Consider the following 14,423-nt stretch of genomic DNA (forward strand, 5'->3'; position numbering starts at 1 on the left):
CGTCACAAATCGTTCCGCGTATCAAACATGCGGCCCAATCATCACCGGGTGGTTTGCGGGAGGTGCGAAAATGAGGTGTCTCTGAGCCCCCACTTTGACCGAGGCTTGGACAAGGCGAAAGTCAAAGTATAGCCATCGGGTCAATCGAAGATTACAACCTGACGACTATGGCGACGCGAGGCGGTTCAAGGGGTCTGAACCAAGGACCTGTCGTCGGGAACATTTTAGAGTCTGTCGACTATCGGGGAGGGTCGTTTAAAGTCCATTAGACTACGTAAGGAGGCTCGCCAGCCATAAGAAGAGACCATACCTGAGACTTCTTCCTGAGATGCTTCCGGAGGTGCATAGGAGCTAAGGGTAAGCGTGGGAGCTAAGGGTAAGACCTAAAAGATACATAAGGATTGGTGCTAGGGTGTGGGGCCCTAAAGGAAAGCATCGACGGGAAGAAGGCCAAATATAAGTTCAACTTAAAGGGTAACCAAGGTTTAGGTGTAGGAACTCTAAGGAAGTGATGATCCTAAGGGTAGAAGTGTATGAACTCTAGGGAGTCTGGGAACCTAAAGAGCTAGGCGTGTGAACCTGGGTGTACGAACCTAAAAGGAAAGGACATGCTGGTATGGGAACTTAAAGGCTTGTGAACCTAAGAGGATTTGGGATTCTAGGGTTAAGTTTAGGAACTACTGGGTTACTAGCTCTTGTTTTGAACGCATGCGTTTAAGGTTTCTGTGGTATGAGAACTCCAAAAGGATTTATGGGTTTATGAACCTAAGGACGTTCGTGGGGGAGCCTAAAGGTTTACGAACCTAAAGGAAGCTATTTTGGGATCTAAGAATCTAGGGGTAAGAATCCTAACTTTGGGTTTACGAACCTAAGGAAGGAGGGTCTGGTTTGGGAACTTCTGGAGAACAACACCTTTGCCGAACTCCGTGAGGAAACAATAATATTGAGGGTAGCAGGACGTCGGTAGAAACTGCTGGGGAATCTGCTTGCGTCGGTCTCAAGCGAACTCTGGCAAAAACTTGAGGTTGAATCTGCTTGCGTCGGTCTCAAGCGAACTCTTGTTGGGGAATATATTGACGATTAGGAACATCTTGATCGCCATGGAAGAAATCGTGAGTGAGCAATCATCGCAAAATATCTTTGCGCTGGGACAAATATTTTGACGACTAGGAACATCTTGATCGTCATGGAAGAAATCTTGAATGAGCAATACTGCAAAATACTGCTGCGCTGGGGAGAATGAAGACTTGGGTGAAGCCCCCAGTTGGAGCGAGCACTGCTTCTGATACTTACCTGCATGGTTAGTAGCCACACAAGAATGCAATCTAATATATGCACGTAAGCAATTATCGCATGGACGTCGAATGAGCGAACACATAGGTTTGCAAAAGTTGTTTCTTTATAAAAGTCGTTTAAAACTTGTTCAAAGAAGTTTGTCGTTTGTAATGCGTTATGCATATTCAAATGGGCTTTAGACATAGGACTTGACATGACACAAACCTCATACAGACGTGACGCGAAACTAACTTAGATTGACGCGACACCAACTTAGGTTTGACGCGACACAGGGATAACTTTGACGGACTTTGCTTAAGTATGCGCAACCCCTAGCCAAGTACGGGTGACAACGCGGATAAGTTCCCAAGGTAGAATAATTGAGAGAAAGATGACGTCCATATTAAAGGCAAGGCATGAGCCATGGATCAGCTGTCTACTAGGACATCTTTTGCTGCCACTTGCTGTAAAAGAGACCCCTCTTGAGGCACGATAACTTGGAGAATCGATCTAAGACCTTATCATCGCCTGGACCGAGCACTAGCTAGACTCAAATGAGAGAGGAATAAAGGAAGGGTGGCATCTCGGAAGAGAAGCCCCCAGGATGAGAAGATGACTCTGGACTTTGGTAAAAAAAGAGGTTGGGCGACAATAAGGAGCCCCCAGTATAAAGATGTTGGTTGTGGAAGGGATGTTAATTGAGATTGGAAGGTTGAAAATAGAGATTGAAAGTTGATGGTTGAGGCGGTTGATAATTGAGAATGAAAGTTGGAATGGTTGTGTCCTTGAGGACTGCCTACGTATTCACGTGAAGTGAAATCAAACCAGATCGTAGTTCTGAGGTTTGGTTAATTTTGTTTGGATGTTGTGGTTGTATCCTTTTTGTGTAAGAAAGGACTGCCTACGTATCCACCTGAGGAGGTGAAATCAAACCAGATCGTAGTTCAGGTGTGTGCCTAAGCTATGTTGTTAGGGCCTTAAAGTGCAGGGGTCACAAGAGGGTAATATTCCTTTGGTGACTCGAAGAATCGATTTGAGATAACTCCCTCTGATCATAGACCAAAGAGGTATAATTAATTTTATAAAAATTTCCTTGTCATGTGAGCACACATAGAAGTGGACCCTAAGGATGAATATGGGTATGTCCCGTTCTAGGTAGCAAAGTATTTGAAGACTCCGTGTATGGGTCAAGGTGAAACTGGATTGGATATTTGGAATGTGGAGCTCGGTAATAAGAGGCTTTTATGAGCAAATCTCTGGAGCTTGATTTTGTGGAGTTAAGGCTTGATGGGATTATGGCTTGTAATGTGGCTTGGAAATGGAGTCTCTTGGCTTGATGTAGCCTGAGCACATAAAGGTAGGTTAAAATGACGTGGGTTCAAGTTTCCATATCTTGGCCCTAAGGGATGGGTATATTTGACAAGCTTGAGAAGATTCTCAAAATTCCTAACTATCTCCCTGTAACGGTCTCGAGAAGGACTTAGGGTGTGTGATGTGTGAAAGGCTAAGTGGGGGTGCTAGCTGACCATCTTCATTGGTGTCTTGATTCTTTATAGACTTCAACATTATTCCGTTCTGTATTTGATTTCAGGCTTATTCTTGATTCAGATTCTTGGTCTAGAATATACCTCGGTTTTTTTGCTCAGATTCTTGATTCAGGTTTTTTGAAGATAATTTTGGCTTTTGAATATTGACATATCTTTCTTGATTGAGCCTTGTTCTTATTTTGACCCTTTCGTGTCGGATATTGATCCTGGTCATTTCTCTCGATTGAGCCTTTGTCTTTCATCATGGCTCGTATCGTCTTGGATGGACTTGGGTCAGACTAGCACCTTTAGTGTGAAACGGGTTGGTCTTTAGTAACACGGGTTGTTTATTGTGGGGAATGGGCTTGCCTTCCGTCATGGATCACTAACAAGGGAGATGGTCTGGATTCGTCCTAGAATCTCTTGAGATAGGCTCGTCTAAATCAAGGGTTATATTGTGGTTTCTATTGCCAGACATGGAATAGGTAAGAAAAGAACACGGAGTTTCAGGTCCTCTACAACTTTGAACGGAACATCATCTAAGTGTACTCACATTGACTGTCATGTGTTGTTGTTGTCATTTTAAAATGTCTCAAATCAATTCTTGTTGCCACAGGAAAAGGGAAGAGGAAGAGATATGATAGAATATGTGGGTTGAAGGTTGTACTTTTATTGAAATGAATAATAAATGTATTTAACACAGACTCGAGAAGACACGTGACTCGTGGGACAGCCCCCAGATTGTCACTAGGAATGAAAATGGACAAGAAGAAAGATACTAGAACAAAATTATGGGATAGAAAGCCTAAGACTCGGACTCGGACCCGGACTTTGACTCGATCTCAGATCTAGACTCGTAATCATCGGCCCACGCTTGAACATTTTCTCTTCCAGCAGCTGGCTTTGGCATCCGACTTTGAGCATTCATCCATTTGAGCACCCCGTCCTCATTATTGGGAATACTGGAAGGATAACAGTCAAGAAGAGTTTCTTGATAAGTGGTATATCCATGAGGATTGCCTAAGCTACCTTGTGGGTTAAAGGTTGGGAGGGACAACCTCCCGCTTTCGATCATATCCTGAATGACATGTTTTAATTTGAAACATTTCTCTGTATCATGCCCTTTGCCTCTATGGTACTCGCAGTACGAGTTCTCGTCCCAGAACTTGGATTTCTTATCTGGTTCTGGTGTAGGTCCTATAGGCTTCAACATTCGTTGTTCCATGAGTCTCTGAAAGGCATCGGCGTATCTAATACCAATGTTGGTAAATTTCCTAGGAGGTGTGCCCTTATTTTCAGAAGCCTTTGTAAATGACCCCGAAGGCTCCATGAGGTTGCCTTTGTTGATTTTGATTCTTGGATGAGAAGAACTAGGAATAGATTGCCCGCTTATTGCTTTCTCCTTAAGACTGTCAAGTTGAGGGTTTGTCTGGACATTTTTTATCTTGAGAGGTTGGGCATCAAGCTTTTTACTCATTTCAGCAAACTGTTTCTCCATGTTGGAAAGTCGGAAGTTTAGATTATCAATGGCTCCTTCTATTTTGGAGAATTTGTTGTCAAAGGCCATGGAAAGCATGAGCATTCCATTTTGGATATCTTCATCTTCGAGGACATTGATTTCTTCACTACCATGAGGAGCGAGGAGGTGAGAACAATCTAGGAATGATTCTTCATCATGTTTAATGATATTAGACCCAAGAGGGTCGATTTTCTTGGATTGCTCGACAGAAGGTGGCTTAGGAAGCATGCCCTCTTCGATCATATCTTGGATGGTGTGTTTCAAGAGAAAACACTCTTCAATATCATGACCTCTACCTTGGTGATATAAGCAGTATTTGTTGCCCTTCCAGAGGTTCATCTGTTTCTCTAAAGGTGGATCCGGAGTCGGTCCTATTGGATGTAGCTTGCCTTGGGCAGAAAGTCTCTTCAAAGCATCGGCATAAGACATGCCTAAATCGGTAAGCACCCTTTGATGCCTCCCAGGTTTCCTTTCAGCTATTTTCGGCTTTCTAGGACGATGGTTATTGCAAGAGGTAAGCTTTGGATGACCTAGACTAGAGGTTTCCCTAGTTGGCATGTTCTTTTCCACCATCCCATTTTCAAGGGTGAGGACGCGAATGCTCAAATTTTCCACTGTAGCTTGAACTCGTAGGACCATGGCATAAATGTCTTGGAGAGACATGGTGATTGTGGCTTGAACTTCTTCGTGACCTTGCTGATTGACAGAACTTGCTGGATTCCTACTCGACAGAAATGACGCGCATTACACTCGGTTCGACATGGGATCACGCATACTAAGGCAACAAACAAAGGAAGGGAAAAGATGACAAATCTAGGCTTGACTTGTGAATTCATGAAATGTCGTGAGCGACTTCTCGCGTTTGGACTCATGGTGTTTTGACCTTGACCTTTAGACTCGAGTGTTGACTTTGACAAAGTGACACTTATGTGGTTGACTTTATTGACGGGATTGATGATACACGTTGATTCTGGACTCGAGTTTGCTTATAGGTGTTAAGAAGACTGTTGTAGTTTAGACTCAAATATGAGGCCCATTAAGACTCGTGTGTTGAGTCTCGGAACGTGTGACTCGAGTGTTTAGATCCTAACTGAAATGGGGTAGGGGGTCCAAAATGACGGCGTGACGCCTTAGGACTTGACTTGAATTTGAAAAGACCCAAAATGTAAAGGGAGACGGGTTCATGACTTGACAGAGTTCGGACTAGGACATAGTCGGTTTGAACTTTGACTCTAACTTAGCCCAATTGAATTTACACATTTACATTTACATATTTTGAATAAAACGTTTTTTTTTTTTTTCGGACTCTTTTTTTTTTTACGTTTTTTTTTCGTTTTTTTTTTGGACTCTTTTTGGGTTTTTTTTTTTTGTTTTGGACGTTTTCTTTTTTTTTTCGTTTTTTATTTGGTTTTTTTTTTTTGTTGCACGGATTTTGAAATGGGTTTTAGGCCCGAAGTTTGACTCGACATACGGACAGAGTTTGGACTTTGTTTTGCCTTTTCTCGAAAATATTTACGTTTTAAAAAGAGGTTTTAATTTTACAAAAATCGTCATGGTTTCGTTTAGAAAATGGTGATCAAACATTATACAAGCATTATAACGGGATGCTGAGTGCATTTAGAAGGGTTTTGGTTTAAAGGGTGGGTTGCCATACCGAACCATCAAACCCGAAGTCTGTGGAGAGGTTCGTACCAAACAAGAGTAAGGCCGATTCCTAGTCCATTTCCTCAAGTAGTGAAGGCCCTTGATACAAACAAGAGTAAGCATCATGGTATGGATGACGTCAATCGCTATCCATCCTTAGGCCCAAATAAGAATTAGGACCGTTTAGACGGGACGATTGGTCGAATGGGTTGGGTTGGGCCTAGGAAGGCCGAATTAAACGGTCTAGGAAGACCGAGTTATGAAAACCGACAATTGTCTTGTACAAACTATTCCCTAACCTTGTTCAAGTTTCACCCTTGGCTACACGTAAGTGTATTATCCCCAGCGGAGTCGCCAAACTGTGGACAGCGGGCCGCCCACGGGGGCGCTTGGTGAGAAGCGAAAACAAGCGTTTGCATTTTGTATGGAGTCGCCACCAATTTTTATGGGAAATTGGAACCGTTCGAATACCTCGTGTCATGTCAAGACACAAAGTAGTGACATGAACACTAAGCAATCGTTACCCTTAGCATTCTATGTCTAGAATGACTCTCGTGGATGCCAATGAACACGGGTGCTCACGGAGATCTGGAGTAAGGGGTGAGGGTACGTATTAGGAAGCTCTTTTGATCGAACACCTAATCCCGCCCGCCTCGATAGCGGCCTCTACTAATGATTAGGGAAGTTATTCGTACTCGATATATCGTCGGCTATATGCATGCAATGCAACATCCAAGTTTTAATCCTAGTATGTGAGAATTAGACTAAGTCGGTTGACATGTAATTAGCAAACAATTAATGTCGAAGTTGGGATTTAAGGTCGATTTACATGTGAGAAACATACAAATGATACAAAATACAATAATAATAAATCACAATAAAGAAAATTACATTAATTACAATGGAACAGGCGATTTATGTCGAAAATACCGCTAAAACGGATAATTTGAGAAAATGGAACAAAAGGATAAAACAAAGAAATACGAACAAGTCGGAAGGTGATAATACGATTAATAGTTAGTTAATACGTAGCTAATTTAAACGAGGTCAAGGCAGAAAGGGAGTTCAGAGGCAGAGCTCAACCTGGAACAGGCGCAGCAGGACTGCGCCCTCTGGAAGAGGCGCAGCAGTTGCCGCGTCTGTTCCAAGGGTGAGTTCTGGCTGTGAAGCCGGAACTGCAAACCGTTAATGTTATTTGGTAAATTAATGGATTGATTACGATTTTAGACTCGGATGAAAGTTATTAGCAGATTATTTACATATGATTAAGGTCATAAAACAGCAAAACATGGCTAAGACGGAATTAAACGGATTAATTATGTGAAGGGTCGATGTTAATGAATGATTAATTAAACTAACTAACTAAACGAATTATTAACTAAACATGATGAATTGCCGATGAATTAATGACTAAACAGGTGAAAATATATCAACAATGAATCCCAGAAACTCAACATGGTTAAATTGAATCTCTAAAATCCGGGTTTGAATTTAATGACGAAAACCCGCAAATATTGATTATTAGGGATTTAAGTCGGATTTATGACGATTTAAACATGTTAATGGCGATGGTTAATATACATATGAATTATCAAACTATCAAGTGAACGAATTAATAGACTAACAAAACAAAAGAAATTAATTTGATACGAATTACGAGGACGGAGGAAGAAGAAAAGAAGCGAGAATCTGCGGCGGCCCTCACGAAGAGGCGCAGCAAGTGCTTTGCGCTCCTTCGAAGAGGCGCAGCGGTTGCTGCGTCTTTTCTCGACGATACGTCTCTCCGGAAATCCGCAAAAAAAGGTTTTAAAGACGGTTTTAGAAATCGGTTTTAATGAGATGCTTTCGACATAAACCTTACAATTGTTATGCAATAATTAAAAATACAATAAATAAAAGAGAGATTAATACACCCTCAGACTTACATGTTGACGGAACGAGGAGAACTAAGAAGATCGATTAGTGAATGCTCGACGCGAATGCAAGGAAAGAGTGCCCTCGTAAGAGGAAAACGATTTAACAAGTTGATTAATTAGATTGATTGAGTGTAGTGGTCAAATTGGTCGGTCATGCAACGGAGAGGTGGTACCGGAAAGATCCGAGCTTACGTGGTCGGAAGTCCAAGCACGTAGGCGCCAATTAGTAAGAACGAAGTCTAGAATGCAAAGGGAGAAGAGAAGGGCGGACACTCGCGTGAGAAATATGAGGAACGAAGGCTCCTATTTATACTAATCACGCGACGGAATTATGGTAAGAGTAGGACACGGAAGGAAAGATCCGGAAATAACCGACTTAGGTTAAACGCGAAACTTGGACAAAAAGAAAGCCCAGGAAAAGGCGCAACAAGTGCTGCGTCCCTTGGAAGAGGCGCGGCTCTGCTGCGCCCCTTTCCCGGTAGGTTCCTCTCGCGCGTAAAACGCGTTTGACAGCCTGTCGTATTTTAGGCATAACTTTCTCTACAAGACTCGGATTAAGGTGATTTCGGTGGCGTTGGAAAGCTAAGAAAGAGATCTATAACTTTATGTGAAATAGGTCTGATCCAAAAAAGTCGTTATGAGCTCGTAAAATGGGCCTAAAGGTCGAGTTGTCATTTTAGCTAAATGAAATGCACATTTTGTAATGTAAACTTTTAATTTAGCCTAATGAAGTGACATGAGACTCAAAATGAGATATAATCTCAACATTTTATGACATCCTAACCTTAGGTAGACAAGCACATTGCTTTGACTCGGGATTTGACGGTTTTAGGAAATGAAGACGGTTTTTGACCCGGACTCCAAATGTACTCTAATTACTGTCAAAACGACCGTATCGGCACGTAGATGACAACTAAGAGGTAGACATTAGTGTTTGAGCAATCACTTGACGATAATCTTACGAACTGTCACAAATCGTTCCGCGTATCAAACATGCGGCCCAATCATCACCGGGTGGTTTGCGGGAGGTGCAGAAACGAGGTGTCTACAACCATCCCCTATCCTATCCAATTCATCTAAAGCAAAAACCAATCCAAATTACATTTGCTACAAATCCACTGTTGAATCTAAATAAATGTCAATTAGTTTAGTTTGTAAAATCAAGAATGGATTGGTGGTGCTCATGAGTCATGACCTAGGTAGGTTCAAATTCCGTCAGCATCAAAATCACCATGATGGCTCCATTTAGAACAAAAAAACCCATTCCGTAGATAAATTCAAATCAATTAGTTTCAATAAAAAACAACTAAACATGGAGAACATAATCACCATTTCACCTGAATCTCCATCACAAAAGCAACAACTAACCCTTTCATTAAACTCAAAAAAAAAAAAAAGATTCAACTAAAAAAGATCCATATCCCCTTTCTATAAAAGCCATAATATTTAAAGTGTTTTGATTGGCTCTTGATTTTAGGAAGTAAAAAATAAATTTTCTTTTTTCTTTATAGGTACCCCACCCATGTTTTTCATGGATTTAATTACTCTCTTTCATCATAATTACTATCTCTCATAATTGAAGTGATTCCAAGTTTAATAAAAACTATACAAAATAATATATTACACATTTGTTTTGCATTTTTATAACCATACATTATAAAACGATACATAATTTACACATATCTTTGTATAAATATTTCTAATTCAAAAAATTACAAAATCCTAATTTGTTGACAATTAAACATTTGCTACTAATTCCATAAAAAAAATTACATTTATTGATTGGCAAAATTAATGATCAAATCTAAGATACTGATAATTTTGATAAAAAGGACAAACAATAATTATCAATCATCAGATCTAAACCATTGTTCATAAAACTTAAATTTAAAAACATTGTATAACCTATATAGGCCGACACTCTTTAAAACCGTACATTGCTTGCAAAATTTAAAATTTGAAGTTTCCTAATGTGTATTATTTGTATTAGTGACTTAAATATATTTAAGTGGAATTTACTTTTCGATACTAATGAATTCAGTCAGCTCATTGCATATTTATTAACAATTATATCTGCACACGGTTAAACTTGTATAGTTATACATTGCTTCATTCAATTATTATTTCAAAATATTATGTTTGCTGCTTGCCGCTATTTCCTACTGACTGATGGCTGTTGAATGTAGGTTTGGCGAGTTGGTTTTGTGTGGGTCCTTATTGCCTGATCCTGAAGTTTACAGGAGGCTCATAGGTATTATGTTATGAAGTGGATCAGTGGATGTATGATATTACTGTACGCTATGCATCATTGGAGGACGACATAGAAAAGGTACTTGAATTGCTTTATTCTCTAAAACTGTATTTTTGCTTTTCCAAACTCCCGGCCCTAAAATTTCTAACATTACCTGAGTTTATATATGTGGGAAGCTATACGGGGTTATTCATTCATTGTTTTTAAAGTTAATATATTCCCACATTTCACAAACTCATATTGATCGTATTTTTTTTAAACTGCCTACAATTTCCTAAGCCTCCGTCTTTTATGTAGTGTGTTTCAGGTGCGGAAATGACAATTGAACAAATGAATGAGGTTCGAGAGCTTTGGTCGCTTTATTGTGTAAAGAACGTCTAATGTATGGTTTGATTCGTAGAAATTCCAATTGAAAACATTTAACATTTTGTATCGTAGCAGTTAGTAGTGTTTTAACTAGTTTTATGAATGGACGGAATTATTGTAATACGTATAATATTTTTTGGTATATAATAAATGGGTGTGTTTGTTTGAATTGTTGGAAGCAAAGCTCATGTTGCTTAGCGTATTATAGGTAGCATTTAGTTGTGGGTGTAAATTATTGAATCTGTATTGCTCTCATGAATTAAAGGAAGTATTTGAATCAGTTTTAGAAGTTTTAATAAACCAATGTTAATGAAATGCATGTTAAAGTTAGGTACATCGGTTATTAAGTACAACTGATGTTAATGTAATTATAAGTTACATCGGTTACTAAGTACAACTGATGTTAATATCATTAAAAATACATCGGGTTTAATCATAACCAATGTAAATAAAGATATATTTACATCGGTTTTGGTCAAGAATCGATGTAATTTATATGCTATTAGCATCCATTTTGGTCCTGAATCGATGTAATTTTAAACCATTAACATCGGTTTTAAAACCAATGTTTTGCTTATAAATTCAATAAACAACGCCCCCAAAAGCATCGCACAAAACCGATGTAAATGAGCCTAAATAACCAATGTCAATGACACTTTTTCTATTAGTGAACTATCGTATTAACGAATATATTTTACAGATATTTCCCGTGGTACCCTCGAACTTTGGAAGATTACACATGGTACCCCTCATTTTAAGTTTCTGCATATGGTACCCCTGTGTTTACCTTTTTCTTTCTCAGAATGCCCTTTACCAAACTTCCGTCATCACTCTGTTAGTCCTCTTACTAATGACCGTTTATTTTTGTTATTTAATACACTAATAATGCATAAATCCTTATTTTATACAATTAAATAACATTATATCTAAATCTCAAACTACCCTTTAATTATCATCATCATCCATAATCATCATCTTCTTCAAAATCACCACAAAAAGCCTCAACTTTCACCCACCCCCATCATCATCTTCGATCACCACTGCCCACACCAACAACAACCATCACCAACTGCCAACAATAACAACAACATCAACTCAACAACAACAACAACCACCACCACTCAAAAAAAATCGATCTCAAAAAAACCTCACCAAAAAAAAGTAAAAAGGCGGCGACATCGCCCTTTCTCCACCAGCCCCACCGTCAACCACCTTGACTCCTCCAACCACCATTAGTCGTCAGATCTGTATTTTTTTATAAAGGAATGTCGGCCGTCGTCGGTGATGTGGTGCCTGTCGACGGTAGGTAGAAGAAGAAAGGATAAGAGGAAGAGGAAATGCGAAATGGTCCTTGGTTGTGTGTGGGTGATTTCAACGAGATTTTGTACTCTACTGAGATGAAAGGTGCTTCGAGGGCGCAATGGCAGATGAATAACTTTCGTGATGCGGTGGATGAGGTGGGTATTCGGGATCTTCCTATGGAAGGCTATGCTTTTACTTTTGATAATGGGCAGGTTGGGGAGGATAACAGACAGTCTCGTATTGATAGGGCTATGGCTAACGAGGAGTGGTTTGATCTTTTTCCTTATGCTCGAGTGGTTCATCTTAACAGGGAATGGTCGGATCACTGTCCGATTAAGGTTGTGGGAGATCGGCGGGTGGGGCGAGAGGGCCGGGGTGATAGGACGTTTAGGTTTGAGCATATATGGGTAGGAGAGGAGGGGTGTGAGGAGGCTATTAAAAGGGGGTGGAGCAGAGGGGGTGGTGATTTTACGGAATGTATTGATTGGTGCGCTCGGGAATTGGTGGAGTGGAAGGGGGTTAGTATAGGGAAGATCATGAAGAGCCTTGTCAAGAAGAGGGCGCGTTTGAAGGTGCTAAATGAAGGTGTGAGGAGTTTAGGGCGTGTTCAGGAGAGGAAGCAGGTGGTGATGGAGATAGTGGCACTCTTGCGTCAGGAGGAGAGGTTTTGGCGACAGCGTTCTCGGGCTATTTGGCTACGTGATGGGGATAGGAACTCCAAATTTTTCCATAGAGCTGCTAGCGAGAGGAGGAAGAAGAATTTTATCTCTAAGGTTAGTGATGATTTGGGGAATGTTTTAGAGGGTACTGAGGCTATATCACGATGTGCTGTAGATTACTTTGGTGAGCTTTTCGGTTCGGGGTCACCGGCGGGCTTTGAGGATATTTTGGCGGTTGTGGAGGGTCGTGTCACGGGTGAGATGAACGCGGGGTTGGCAGAAGATTATACGGGTGACGAGGTGGCTATTGCGTTGAATCAGATGCATCCGTTGAAGGCGCCGGGACCAGATGGCATGAACAGCCTTTTCTATCAGACATACTGGCATATTGTTGGACCTGCGGTGATAAGGTTAGTACTGAACATTCTTAATGGGGCCCCTATTCCAAATGGTCCGAATGATACTAATATTGTTTTAATACAAGAAGAAGAAGGCGCGATAAGATGGCGATTTTAGGCCAATTAGCTTGTGCAATGTTATTTATAAATTAGTTTCGAAGGTGTTAGCTAATAGAGTGAAGAGGTTTTTGAGTGATGTTGTGTCAGAGAATCAGGGAGCTTTTACTCCTGGTAGGCTGATTAGTGATAATATTCTGTTGCTTCGAACTCAAGTTTCATCATATGAAGAATACTAGAAGTAGTGGGGGTCATTTGGCGTTGAAACTTGATATGGCGAAAGCTTATGATCGGGTCGAGTGGGACTTCTTAGAGGCTGTTTTATGTCGGATGGGATTTCATAAGCGATGGATTAGTACGGTTATGAGGTGTGTTCGGTCGGTACGATATTCTGTGCTTGTTAATGGTCGACGGTCTGAGTCCTTTCTACCGGGAAGGGGGTTACGTCAAGGGGACCCGTTATCGCCTTATATTTTTCTCTTATGTGCGGAGGTGTTGTCTGGAATGTTGAGAAGAGCAGCTGAGATGGGTTCGATCCATGGTATTAGGATCGCTCCGCAGGCCCCAAGTGTTTCACATTTATTCTTTGCTGATGATAGTATAATTTTTGTGAAGGCTAAGGAGAGTGAGGCTAGGGAGGTTAAGCTTATCCTTGATCGCTATCAGCAGGCCTCGGGGCAATTAGTGAGTCTGCCGAAGACCACGGTTTCTTTTAGCCGTGGTACCAGTTTGGCGAGGAAGCAGCTGATTGGGAGTGTGTTTGGCGTGAGGCAGGTAGTGTGTCAGGAGAAATATTTGGGCTTGCCGACTGTTTTGGGGAGGTCTAAGAAGGGTCTAACGGATTTGATTCGCGACAAGTTGAGTAAGAAGTTGCAGGGATGGAAGGGTTCGTTTCTCAGTAAAGCGGGTAAGGAGGTGCTTATAAAGGCGGTGGCCCAAGCTATACCAACTTATGCGATGAGTGTTTTTCGAATTCCATCTAATTTCTGTGATGAATTAAGATCCCTTGTGTCGAGGTTTTGGTGGGGTACAGAGAATGGGAGGAGGAAGATACCTTGGATCGCCTGGCGGAAGCTTTGTTTACCTAAGTGCCGTGGGGGGCTTGGGGTTCGAGACTTTGTCAAGTTTAATAGTGCGTTGCTGGGTAAGCAGGCATGGAGGCTACTTACTGATGAGAATAGTTTGATGACAAGGCTGTTAAAAGGTAAATATTTTCCTTCTACTTCTTTCCTGGAGGCAGGGTTGGGAACAAATCCGAGTTATTCGTGGAGGAGCATTTGGGAAGCACGGTCTGTGCTGTCATTGGGGTTACGGCGAAGGGTGGGAGATGGGCTCTCCACGTCGGTGTGGCGGGATCCGTGGGTGAGGGGAGCTGGTTCGGGGATGGTAATTTCGCCTAGGGGGGAGGCTGATGTGGGGTTGCGCGTGGTGGACCTTATGGAGGAAGGGGGAAGGGGGTGGAATAAGGAGTTGGTCGAATCTTTGTTTCTCCCTTTCGAGTGTGAGAGGA

This window comes from Silene latifolia, chromosome Y, assembly GCF_048544455.1.
Source record: "Silene latifolia isolate original U9 population chromosome Y, ASM4854445v1, whole genome shotgun sequence".
Lineage (NCBI taxonomy): Eukaryota > Viridiplantae > Streptophyta > Magnoliopsida > Caryophyllales > Caryophyllaceae > Silene > Silene latifolia.